Genomic DNA, 12,651 nt, shown 5'->3' with positions numbered 1-12,651 from the left:
GGTCTATTTCCTGACCCCCTCCCCCTTACACAATGACTCCAATCTCTACCTGGCACCTCTTTACCTGGCTTCTCATTCATGAGGCATCCCTCATGGTCGAGAGGAGTGGTTTATAAACTGCCTTGTGCAAATTTCTCGGTCTAGTCCCATGGCAAACGTCTTAATAGCATGAATGCTTGTTTCACACAATGACCTTGTTTCTGATTCAAGCAGTTTTCTGACGAGATCCTTCACAAGTGAATCATCAAGCAAGTCTCATTCTTACAAGAATTTGGGGGTTACAAGCACAGAACTGAATGACTGAGTGGTGTGGGTCTTGTCCTGCCACAGTTATCCATAGATTAAGAACATTTGATTATGGCTACACAGATTTCTGCCCTTAATCTCCCTTTATCAGTTAGCTTTTTCTCTTGATGTAGGGCAAGTGTATGTGTTGGGGACAGGGTGGCACGATAGCGTCTGCTAGTAATGATAACACTTTTCAACTTCTTGAAGCTGTTATTTAGAATATTCACTAGTTATTGCCTGTTGCCTCTAAAAATATTTAGAATTTTTCAAACCAGGCGGAAGAGAAAGTCACAAAGTTACCATGTATTCTCCTTTATATTAAAAACTTCAATTAAAAATTGTAGCTAGAGGTGTCAAACATAAAGATAAAATCAACTAATAGTCTGTATCTGAAAAAAGGTTTAAATAAAGATATCAGCAACTCACCAAATATTTTATGTATGAAAGGGAATTTAAGGAAACAGAATTCTTTCTTCTTTATACCTTTCAATGAAATCTTACAGCAGCATATGTTCTACACAATTTAGTGAGAGATCTCAGAGGATTCAGAAATATAATCATGGGAAGAAGGGTGTTCCAGAAGGAAGGCTTGACAAGAAGTGAAAAGAAAATAAATGGATTACAACAAGCATACCAAAAAGGGAAAATAATGTTAGATAAAATTTCCCAAGAAACTAGTGATAAAGGAATACATTTTTGTTTGCTTTTTTCACGTGCTTTGTTTTTCATTTCCAAATAACATGTTCAGTTCAAAAAATACGATAACGTCAAATGAAACTACTTTGCAGTTTATTTCAGGAGAGCTTAGCATTTTCAAATAGCAATAACAAACAATAGTATATTTCAGGGCTTAGGGCTGATTTATTAAGAGATTCAAGTTACAGGAATCTAAAAGGAGGGGTGGGGACAAAGGATATGGTACATTAATAATTCTTTGTAAGTAGCAAGCATTCCTAATGGGAAAATAATTTAATTAACATAAAAGCACTGAACAATTAGTGGTCCTTATCTGGCTCGGGACCCATGAACTCAATTATCACTAGTCATCGTGTTACTTAAAATTAAGTTTTAAAAACTTTGGTACCATATTTTTTTAAAAGATTTATTTACTTTAGAGTGAGCATCAGCAGAGGGAAGGGCTGAGGGAGAGAGAGAGAGAATCTTCAAGCAGGCTCCCCACTGAGCACAGAGCCCAATGTGGGGTTCATCCCAGGACGCTGAGATCATGACCTGAGCCGAAACCAAGAGTCAGACACTCAACCGACTGAGCCACCAAGGTGCCCCACCACTTAATTTTTAAGTTAGAGAGAAGGGGTAGTCTGTGTATAGTCAGAATATGTAGTAACTACCTGACTACATGGTACAGAGAGGAATGTGATAGAACTTCAGGATCCACCAAGTTTGAACACAAAGTACCAGATGAGGGAGAGCAGAGCACTGGCCCACGTTTGCCCTCCTGATGTGACAGCTAAAATGTAGCATTGGTGCCAACCAGACTGCTGATGCCATTGAAACTTCCAGTGAGGGCTGAACCTGTGAGGGGTGGGGGGCCATGGTTTCTTTTACTTTGACAGGTGGAGTTTTGGGAGACCGTCATGATAGGTTCAAAAAATTATCCACCAAGATACATCACTGCTACTTCCTCTTAGCCTCTTTGAGAGCCGAACCTGAAGACCCTTGGGACCTCTGTGGTGACATTGGCTTAGAAATCCCTGGTTGGATAGCAAAAGCAAATGGAGAGAGTATCATGGATGGAGGTGTAAAAGGATGGGTAAAGGACGTATTTCTAAAATCCTCTGTTGAAGAAAAAAAACGATGTTAGTATATAAGGAAGCTTGTGGGCCAGGTTAAAGATTTTGGTCATCCTCCTAAAAGCATCAGGATTTAGGTGATATGACTCTATCTCACTGATGATTCATTGGGTGTGAAAACAGTCAGATACTTGAAAGCATAAAGTCTGTCCACCGATGGGCCATTGGCATTCTGCCGTGCTTTGTGGATAGCCAAGAAGCCCAGACCACCATCCCTTCAGGCAGTGTGACATGTACTGCCTGTGTAAAATAACATGCCCACAAGAGAGGTTAGCAAATACATCAGTGCTGCAGAAATGGAACCAAAGCAACAGAGTCCGTCTGGAATGTCATTGCTACACATGATTCAGAAAATAAGACAAAACCACAGGAATGGCCACTAAAGTACTTTGGAAGCCTATCTGCATCAAGACCACATTACAGGCATCGTGCAGAGCAGGAAGAATGTTCACAGGGATAATTCTGGTCACCCTGAAACCTTTTTATTAACAGAACATGTGCAGAATCTTCTTGGCCCCTCAGACCTGGTTCCCCCATTCACTCATGTCCAGAAATAGGCTTTGTAAAAAATTGAAAATCACTTGTCTGAAAAGTGGAAGGATCAGGGGAGTAAAATTCTTAAATCATAGGGCATCATCTTTCAGATTTGAACAAACTGACAGTTTTGTAATGAAGTTCCTTTTTTTTAACTTATCATGATTTTCTTATACAATTCATATGCTTGGATTAGTAGTGGGTACTGCTTTCATTTTAGCTTGCCTAATATATATTTTCTTGCTCATATTTCCTTTTACATTAATTATGTAAATTCGTGTATTTCAGAGTTTTTTTTTGTATTAATAGAAAATTGTCTTTTCCAAAACTCCCTCAAGCATGGGTTACTGTATTTTTAAAAATAACTTCCAAAGGCCAGGGTGGCAGCTTGAGCATAGGTACCCAAAGACAAAGATGCTCTTCTTGACCAAACCTGAATCATGCTCCTCTGATCCCCTCTTCTGGACTAAGCCTTGACTGTGGGCTTTGTTCTTGGCCTACTTAGCCCAATTTTAACAAGAATCCTTCCAGGTCAGTTTAATGGAAATCCCAATATCTGATCAAATTCCTTATCCCCCACCCTTGATACCTTATCACCCCATCCTGCCTTCTAAGAAACCTGTCAAGTTGGGTAGCCAGAATCCTTTCTTACCCCTGATATTTCCTCTTAGCAATTTTCTGTAATCACTGGCCCCACCCTATTCCTTTGGTAAATCCCCACTTGTCATCATTACATTTGGAGTTGAACCTGGTCCTCCCCCCTACTGCAAAACCCCCATTGAAGTTCTCCCTCTTGCATAAAGTCTTCCTTACCGTTTTTAACAAGTGTCATAAGTTTTTCTCCAACACCAAGATTCTTCAAAATTCATGCAAAAATAATCAAATGTTCAGAGAGAAAAATTTTGACCCTTAGTCCGAATCAGGAATGACATATACCATACACATACAGAGATCTGGATGAATTTCCTTTTTTTTTTTAAGATTTTATTTATTTATCAGAGAGAGAGAGAGATCATGAGCAGGGGAGAGGGGTAGAGGAAGAAGCAGACTCCCCACTGAGTAGGGAGCCTGACCCAGGACTTGATTCCAGGACCCTGGGATCATGACCTGAGCTGAAGGCAGACGCTTAAACCGACTGGGCCACCCAGGCACCCTGGATGAATTTCAATTAGATGCAGTCCCTGTGGTGTGAATTGGTGGAAGACGAATCACCGTTTTTAGCAGCCCTTAGAGAGAGCAATGTCGGAAGATAAGCCCAAGGCAACACTAACACTTGCAAAAGCCAGTCTTGGAGAGAGGATGAGACCAAAGTAATGAGAAGGGCATGAAGAAGTCTAGCATTTTGGCTTCTAAAGCCATGTGAGCCTACTAGTCAGAGAAATGGGCATAAGAGAACATTTCTATGAAAATACCATTTATGTTAATGTCCTTGGAAACTTAGCTATGACTGGTTCGACTGGTTACCTAACCCCCAAAACTGTTAAACCTGTGATGGTTGTCTCCTGCTTTTTTTCTTTCTCTACATCTGAATCTACAAATCTTTCTATAAAAGCCATTTCTATAAAAGCCACAGTAAAGAACTGTACATCCATTCATGTTAAGAACCCAGCTTAATCCCACTTAGCAAAAGGTCAATAAGATGGTTTCTTATAAAGTTAAACACTTACCTTGTAACTCCCAGGTATTTGCCCATGCATTAATCTCCTATGACGGCTGTGACAAATTATCGTGACTTTAGTGGCTTAAAAAAACCCAAATTTATTATCTTGCAGTTCTGTAGGTCAGATTCAGCACAGGTGTCACTGGGCTAAAACCAAGGTGGTAGCAAGGCTGCATTTCCTTCTGTGTTTCTAGGGGAAAATCTGTTTCCTTGCCTTTTCTAGCTTCTAGAGGATGCCTGTATTCTTGGCTCCTTCTCTCTTCAAAGCTAGTGACCGTGGGTCAAGTGCTTCTCAAGCTGCTATCTCTGGTTCTTGACAACAGTTAGGAAAGAACCTCAGCTTTTAATGACTTAAGTGATTAGATTGAGAGTCCAACCTGTATTTTCCTCTGACACACCTTTCAAATACATGAGCCTAGCCCCCTTCGTGTGCAACCTTTTTGGATGCTGACTAACATGATTCCAAGGTTCCCCTTCTTTTTCCTTTTTGAGTATGAAGTGTCATCTCCCCAGGGTGACTCTCTTCACGGTAGAGTGACTGCAGTCATAGACGCCCCCCTCCCCTGCTCAGTCACAAAGCAGTCTTGGATCCAGCAGAGAGTATTCTGTACTTGGGTGTGAAAGAGCGCCTGCAAGTTTGCTAGGTTAGAAAGTTGTGGTGATGGGTGGCTGCCAGCTTCTGAGCCTCCTTTTCTTCCTTCCTCCTGCAGTGCTGCTCTTAACACATAAGATCTTACTTAAACTCTTAGACTGTGCTCTTATTTTCTACAAGAGTAGCTATTAAGACAATGCTTATAAAAATCTTTCATAAGGAAAATGCTTATGATGTGACATTAAACTTTTAAAAGCACCAAATAAAAATGCACAGGAAAATACTGGGAGAAAATTAACTACATGGCAAATAATTATTTCCGGATGGTGGAATTTGGGCCATTTGAATTTTTTATCTTTACACCTGTTTGGTGTTTTTTTTTTCTTTCATTATTTAAAAAAAATAAAGTGGTAAACGAAATGAGAGTTCTAAATGAGGTGTGATCTACAAAAGAATATCAATTCTTTTCATTTTTTTAAAAATATTGAGCACCAGCTATGTCTAAACGCTGTGGACTCACAGTCTAGAAAAGTGCCCACAAATACACAGTTATACCTGCAGTAATACGTAGAATATTGTAAGTACAGCAGATAATAATCCAAAGGAGTTTCAAGCAGGAAAACATGAATATGCATGTGAGACCTTCTAAGACAATATTGAGAATTGTAATCTTGACATATAAGAGAGGATAAGGAATTTTTATGCATTCACTAAAGTAGTTTGGAGACTCGGAAGAGAAGTAGAAAGGGACCTAGAGTTCGGCCAGTGGTTTTCAACTAGGGATGATTGTCCCCGCCCCCCCCCCCCAGGGGACATTTGGAAATATCCTGGAGATAGTCTGTGCTCACAACTGATGAAGAAGCATTCTGGTATGTATGTAGTGTGTTGAGCCCCAGTGCGTCCCGCAATGCACAGGTCAGTCCTCCACAGCAAGGAATTATTCAGCCCAAAATGTCAGCAGTGCTGAGTTTGAGAAACCCTGAGTTAGACAGATAATACAGAGCATGCATGTATTTATATAGTGAAAAATTCATTTGGGGGAATTTATAGTTTGTTGGCTACATAAAATTAATGACTTCATCATGAGATCACTAGCAGGCAGTTGAGTAATACTGCCAACACTTACACTATTCCCAATGACCATATCCTAAGGAACTTTGAAGGACTCAAATTCCTATATTAACATCAGATTAAAACATGAAAGATTGCTTAACTCAACGTCATGGATATTGGCTGGAAATAACATACCTAGATATACAAACATGAACAGAAGAGAAGGAAGATCTGTCTGATTTGTCACAGATAGGATATTTATCCTACAATTATAGATTGGGAGGTGAAAGAGGAGAAAGCTCATCATTGTCTAGAGACATTTTTCAAATATTTATAGTTTGCTGAGAGTAACCTTTTTTTTTTTTTGGTAGATAGCAAAGTTTATGCAGCTTGCTGAGTTGGTCATTAAACATTTGCCTTTAGATCTGAGTGTTAGCATCAATGACAGGGTTCCCTAAACATGTCACATTTCCTCTGGCTGTCACGAAGAATTACAGCTTCTGTGACTCACACAGTAATAGCAGCTATTTGTGATATTTTAACCTAATGTACAGCCCCAGAGGAGAAACAACAAAACAATAAAACATCTGCCAGGGACTTGCTGGAAGGAAGGGATTCTGAGCACTATGAGGATCCCAAATTAAAGAGTAAAGTCTTGGGTGTCAAATACTCAAGGGTCTGCATTCATTAACTTCCCGGTAATATATGTCTTGATTGTCTCCACATCCCAAAGGGGAATATTCCAATTCACCTATGTTGGCTTTACTTCGTCAAATTATCGGCAAAGCCAGAAAATGTAAAGAGCCTAATTTTGTTCTTCTACCTCTATGGGCTATGGTAGAGAGGACCGCTAACATCAAATACAAAGGACCCCCTTCAATGACAATTTCTTCTTCTGTGTGGATTCTTGCCATGGTTTGATTTCTGTTTTGTGGCAGGAAGGGAGGGCGGCAGGGGAACTGCCTGTTTTCTTTCTTAATGAGAAACCTAGTGTGTCAAAACTACTGTCAGGATTTCTCCTTTCTTCCCCTCCAGCCTATCAGAGTCAAAGGTTCACAACAGGCCCAGGAGAAACTAACACCAGCTTCGGAAAGACCAGATCTACTAAACAAAATAAACCGTGTCATTTCATGCTAATGCAAAGACTCATTCCAACTGCTGTGTGATGAGGAAGCCAAGAACTGAACTGTAACCCAAACACAAATACATCACGTTGCCAGGAAATGGCTAATGCATCCTCCCATTTACACAGAGCTTTCAAAATGTTTTAAGCGTTGCTGAATACATCGTTTTGGAAAGAGTTCAAACATATGCAGCATTAATTCCACAAATATATCTTTCTTATACAAATAATCCCACTTGCCTTGGAATGTGAGTGGGGCAATGGGTCCTTTGAGTTGAGGCAGGTAGACGGGCGCTGCCTTGCCATTTGCTCATCCATGCTACCTCGAGCAGTTGCGGCCGCCTCGTTAGAGCATCTCCCCCTGCATTTATCTCCCTTTCAGAAAAAAAGGCACAACCATGCTAGAATCTTACCCTTCAAGAATGAGAGATATGTTAAAGATCTCTTCACGGGGCTCTGCATAATCACAAGCTTCAGGAATAAAGACACAAGTGCGTTCACTTAAAACTCATTTTTGGAGAGAGGGAAATGTGATTTCCCTCTTCCATAAAAGGAGCAAATGGAGATTGAGCATTCCCTTTGTGCCCATTTGTGGGAAGGTGTCGCAAAATCCACAGAGACTATGGAACATAGTGAATGGGCAGCTGGTACCATTTGTGGAAATAAAGCTGCCCCTACAAGTAGAATTGGCCATCCAAGTTCTGGCAGAGCAAAAATATTCCCTTACTGAGGCCCAAACTCATTAATAGCAGGTCAGTTTGAAGCCATTTCAAACTGAGCTGAACCCCGGACTTATTTTAGTCTAGACCTACATAGCTAGAGCTGCTTTCAAAACTCAGATGAACCCAAGAAGTCCTTCTTCCCGAAGGGTTCTAACTAAGTTCCGCCAAAGCCAATGGCAGGACCACAGCCAGGACCCCATGGTTGGACTGAAGGAGCCATCCAGGTTAAGTTAAGGAGTGCCTGTGCAGAACGAAGGGCTAGCATTCCAACCTGCCAATGCCAGTTATTTCCCTATTTTTTTCTCCACACTCAGTCTACCCTCCTGTCCTCTGCTCGTGAAGCTGAAGATGGAATTCTGCAAACTGGCTTCCGTCAGGACAGATGAAGTACGAGAGTGAACACAGAAGGTGAGAAGATGTATAAAGACTTCTTCCGCCCTATTTGTCCTGTTCTATCAGATCCCTCTAGCTGTGGAGATGGGCGCCAGCACCCGAGTTTGGCCACAGCCCCCCCAGACCAATCTCGGCACACTCCCTTACAGGTGCAGGAGCATCCAGGTGGCTCGCTGGAAATCAGAACACCATCTGGATGGGGCTTCTCTTCCAGGCTCCTCGCTTCTGGTGATTCTACATCTTTATTTTACCTCAGTTCCCAGGGTGGTAGCTGTTAGTTGTTACTATCTCAGTATTCCCTCTTCTCTTTCAGCCTGTTAACAATACCTGTGTAATGAATCCTCTGTATGACATCCTATCTGTTTGCAATATCTTGTACCACCCAAGATATTCCATTTTTCTGACTGGATTCTGATCTATACAGCAAAGCATGGCAAGGGGTGAGGTTATAGAAGAGAGGAAAGGAGGAAGGTGAAAGAAACCTGGGCTTATGGAGTGGTCTAGGTTTTCTACTTGTTAGAGGACTCGCTAAAAGTGAGGTTCTACACCTATAGAGTCCAATAGGGTAGCCTTTGAAATATGGCTGGTGTGACGGAGGGATTGAATGTAAATTCTTTTTTGGTATTCAATTTGGTTATTGAACACATTTTTAGTATGTTTGGAACAGCTTAGCTAAGTGAATCTACTTTTTTACTGTAGTTTTTCTAAAATCTAAATAGAGATCAATTATCTCGGATGAAAATTTAGCATACGACCTGAGACATGCTATAAGAATACGTGCTGGATTTTAGAGGTTTCAGATTTAAAAAATGTAAACATCTCATCAATCATTTTGCACAGTGATTATATGTTGCAATGATACAATTTGAGATATATTGAGCTAAATTTAATATATTATTAAAATTAATGTCAACTGCTTTCTTCTTTTTTCTTCCTTTTTTTTAAATATGCCTGCTAGAAGCTTCTAAATTACGTATGTGGCTGGTGTGGTATTTCTGCTGCACAGCGCTATTCTAGGCTCTTATTCCTTATACCCTCACTGTCCAAGTTCTTCATCCAAACACATGGGGTTGTTCATTTGGTAGCATACAAAAGAAACCAACTCTGGATACTTTAGTAAAAACAAATTGCTGGATACACACAGATAGCAGCAGCAAACAGAGTGGAAACCTGAAGTAAAAACAGTCATATAAAAATGTCTGAAGAACACAGCACTAGCTTGAGTTTGACACCAAAGAACTCAGGTTCCGTATACATCCTAACTTCCCAACATGTTATCGTTGGGCCAGATGGCAAACAAAATAACAGAAACACATAAACAGCAAAAGCCAGATCAAAGAATATCCCTCTAAATTCAATCGAACATTTGCAGATAATTAGCTTATGGTGTCTGAATCGTTCAATATGCTTTTGAATTTCACAAGGAAGTCATCCAAATGATTACAACTCATTTGTTTTGAGTCAAGCTTCGCAGGTAAAATGGAGTGAGGATTCTGGATTTGGGGTTGCAGAGGAAGAAATATAGTGAGATAGCATCAGCAATTATACCTTCCCCTAACATTGGACAGTTCTGCAGATTTCCATAAGACAGGCTTCCTATTAATGTCTCCTTTCTAATTATAAGAAAATTATATACAGAAGTTTTCCATGTTATAGCCAATATGTCTCCATTACAATATTTTAAATTCTGTAAAAACCTACAGACCAATCAAATAATATGCAAATGCTTATTAAATGTCTACTCTGAAACAAAGCACTGGGTGTGTTGAAGAGAGGACAATGTCTTCTTGGCAAAGAACTTGCAAACAAGAGAGAGAGAAACCACAGAAAACTATAACTTTGGCTTTCGAAGTACTTTAGAGGTCACCTAACACAATCTTTTAGTTGATGGGTAAGTCAGCTCCTACAACTCTCCCTGTGAGTTTTCAGCTTCTGCTTAAAGCTGCTTAAACAGGAACAGATAACTCACTACCTCGGGAGCCTGTCTACTCCATGTTTGTACTGCTTTGATTTTTAACAAGATCTTTATGCTAAATCAAAGAATGCACCCTTATAAATTTCTACTCGCTGGTTCTTTTTGTGTCCTCCTTTACAAATAATAGTCCTTCATGTATTTAAAGCCCCCTATCATAGACCCTGTCCTCCTTTTTATTGGCAGCATTTCCCTTGGAGGCTTCGTGAAGGGGGGGAAGCAAGCATTCCATGGTGCGATACACTGAGAAAATAGAAATTAGAAAATATCCTAATCTTGTCTTAAAAACATGCTTTTTTTTTAAAGCTCTGAGATTTCCAGCAGCAAGGAAACCCAACTAACTGCATCGTACCAAGCACTTTTCAAACCTATTTGACCACAGAAATCTAATTTCTTCCCATTTCACCCTATTAACATCACACAGATTTATGGTTCAATGAAAAATTTGTCTATTCATTCACCCATTCAACAAATATTTATTAACATCTATTTTACACCAGGCATTGTGATATAGGTTGGAAACACTATAGTAGACAAAACAGATATGATTCTTGCCATCCCAGAGCTTAGAATCTAGTATGGAAGATGAATAATTGAACAAACAGTAACGTAAGTTAACAGGAAATGTTGGGGAAGTATAGTTCCATGGGAAGACACTTTGGGTGTTGCTGCTCTGGGCTAAACAGTCTCAGATCTTTCGATGGCTCTCCTTACATCATAGTTTGAAGACTCTGTGCCTACCTGGTCATCATCCTTTGCACATGCTCTAGTTTGTCAATGTCCCTCAGAAAGGACCCAAACTACACCTAATGTTCCAGGAATGATTTGACCAGTAGAGCCTGAGGCAAGATAATATCCTTTGTTCTGGGCATTGAACTCCTATTAATGTAGCCTGTTACACAAACGTAAAACACTAAAACAACAATAAAAGAGAGAATAGTTGATTGCAATAAAATAAGAGAGAGCTTTTCCAAGAAGACCCTTTATACTAATCATCAGTGAAATGGTAGACCAAAATGACAGTCAGAGAAGAAAACTCATCTCCATCGTGAGAGACTGAATAAGGCTTCGAGAAATACTTGAGTTGAATTTTGATACGAGAGTAGAATTTGATGGGGAATGCCTTTAGAATGTTCACAGAAACATACAAAATACGATCTGGGAAGCTGCAGCTTAACCAGGAGCCTCATAAGCTGCCTAGAAATACTGAACACAAACTCGGGGTTCAAAAGCGAATTTGTGGCATTTAATCATAGATTCAAAGCTTTACAATGAAGATGGGTGGCATATCAGGCAATACAGGTTTAGAGGGACATTGACTGGACTTTCAGATACCCCAGGAGACCAAAGAATCTGCCTCTCCTCACTTACTGGAAACTATCAGTGGGTACCAAGCAGGGCTCCTCATCTCAGTAGGGTTCAGAGTGAGATGGAAACACTCAAAAGTCCCTGGAACCAGCATAACTAGGAGAATCTGTGCTGATCTTAAAGTAACCTTAAAGAAGTGATCCTTTTGTCTATTAAGATGGCATCTTAACTAACATGTCACTGTTATCAATAAGTAAAAACAGCCCTGAAGGTAAAACATGAAATAAGCCCAGACAGGGAAAATCACAGAACGACTTCCCCATTGCTCACATACCCTCTAGAACTTTTGGTGTAACCAGTACTGTGTTTGCTAAATCTTACCCAGAATTTCCAAAATTATCCAACAGATAATTCAACCTATTCTACTCCCTTTTCTTTGAGCTCTGGTTAAATGGTAGAGGATATTCAAAGCAGTAGTTGGGATGCATTTTTTTATTATCACTATTATCATTCTGGTTTTCATTATTCCATGCCTCCTGTCTCCCCGATTAACATGGATAGTTGAGAGCTGGGTTTAGTACTCTGCATTTAAATATTTAATACTAATAGCCTGATACTATTGCTATCTTCTGACCTCACACCACCTGACTGCACCTGGTAACACTGAAGGACACAAATGTCCTGATATCCTAATTGGCCACAACTCATTGGTTACACATGAGAAGCCTACTCTGTTTACTTTTAATTTGAGTTTCAGAAATGGTCCTATTCATCATCATCAATGGAGAATCTACAAGGGCAAACTGAAAGCTATATGCCAAACACTTTGAAGAATGAAAATTTCAAACAATCACCTGGAGAAGTCTGTTTGTTTGTTTGTTTGTTTGTTTGTTTAACCCAGTAAAACCTTCAAAAGTGTGAATACTTCTCGGTGGCTGGACCAAATTTTTCATATTTAATTCAGTTGGTTGGCCTCAGGGTTTATTTACATTTCCCTAGCTGAATATGCCAATAATCTAAATTAGCTATGAAAACAAGTAGCAACCAGATATATAGATGTTTCCATCCAACTGTTCTATATGCTAAGTCAAAATATAGTTGGGAGAAAAGAAGGAAGGAAGGGAGGAAGAGAGAGAGGAATGAAAGAAGGGAGGGAGAATTGATGGAGGCTGATGAACAGAGGACTATGAAATGG

Source organism: Zalophus californianus, chromosome 9 (assembly GCF_009762305.2).
Source record: "Zalophus californianus isolate mZalCal1 chromosome 9, mZalCal1.pri.v2, whole genome shotgun sequence".
NCBI classification, from domain to species: domain Eukaryota; kingdom Metazoa; phylum Chordata; class Mammalia; order Carnivora; family Otariidae; genus Zalophus; species Zalophus californianus.
The sequence above is the reverse complement of the archived record's forward strand: the minus strand, read 5'-3'. Positions refer to the sequence as shown.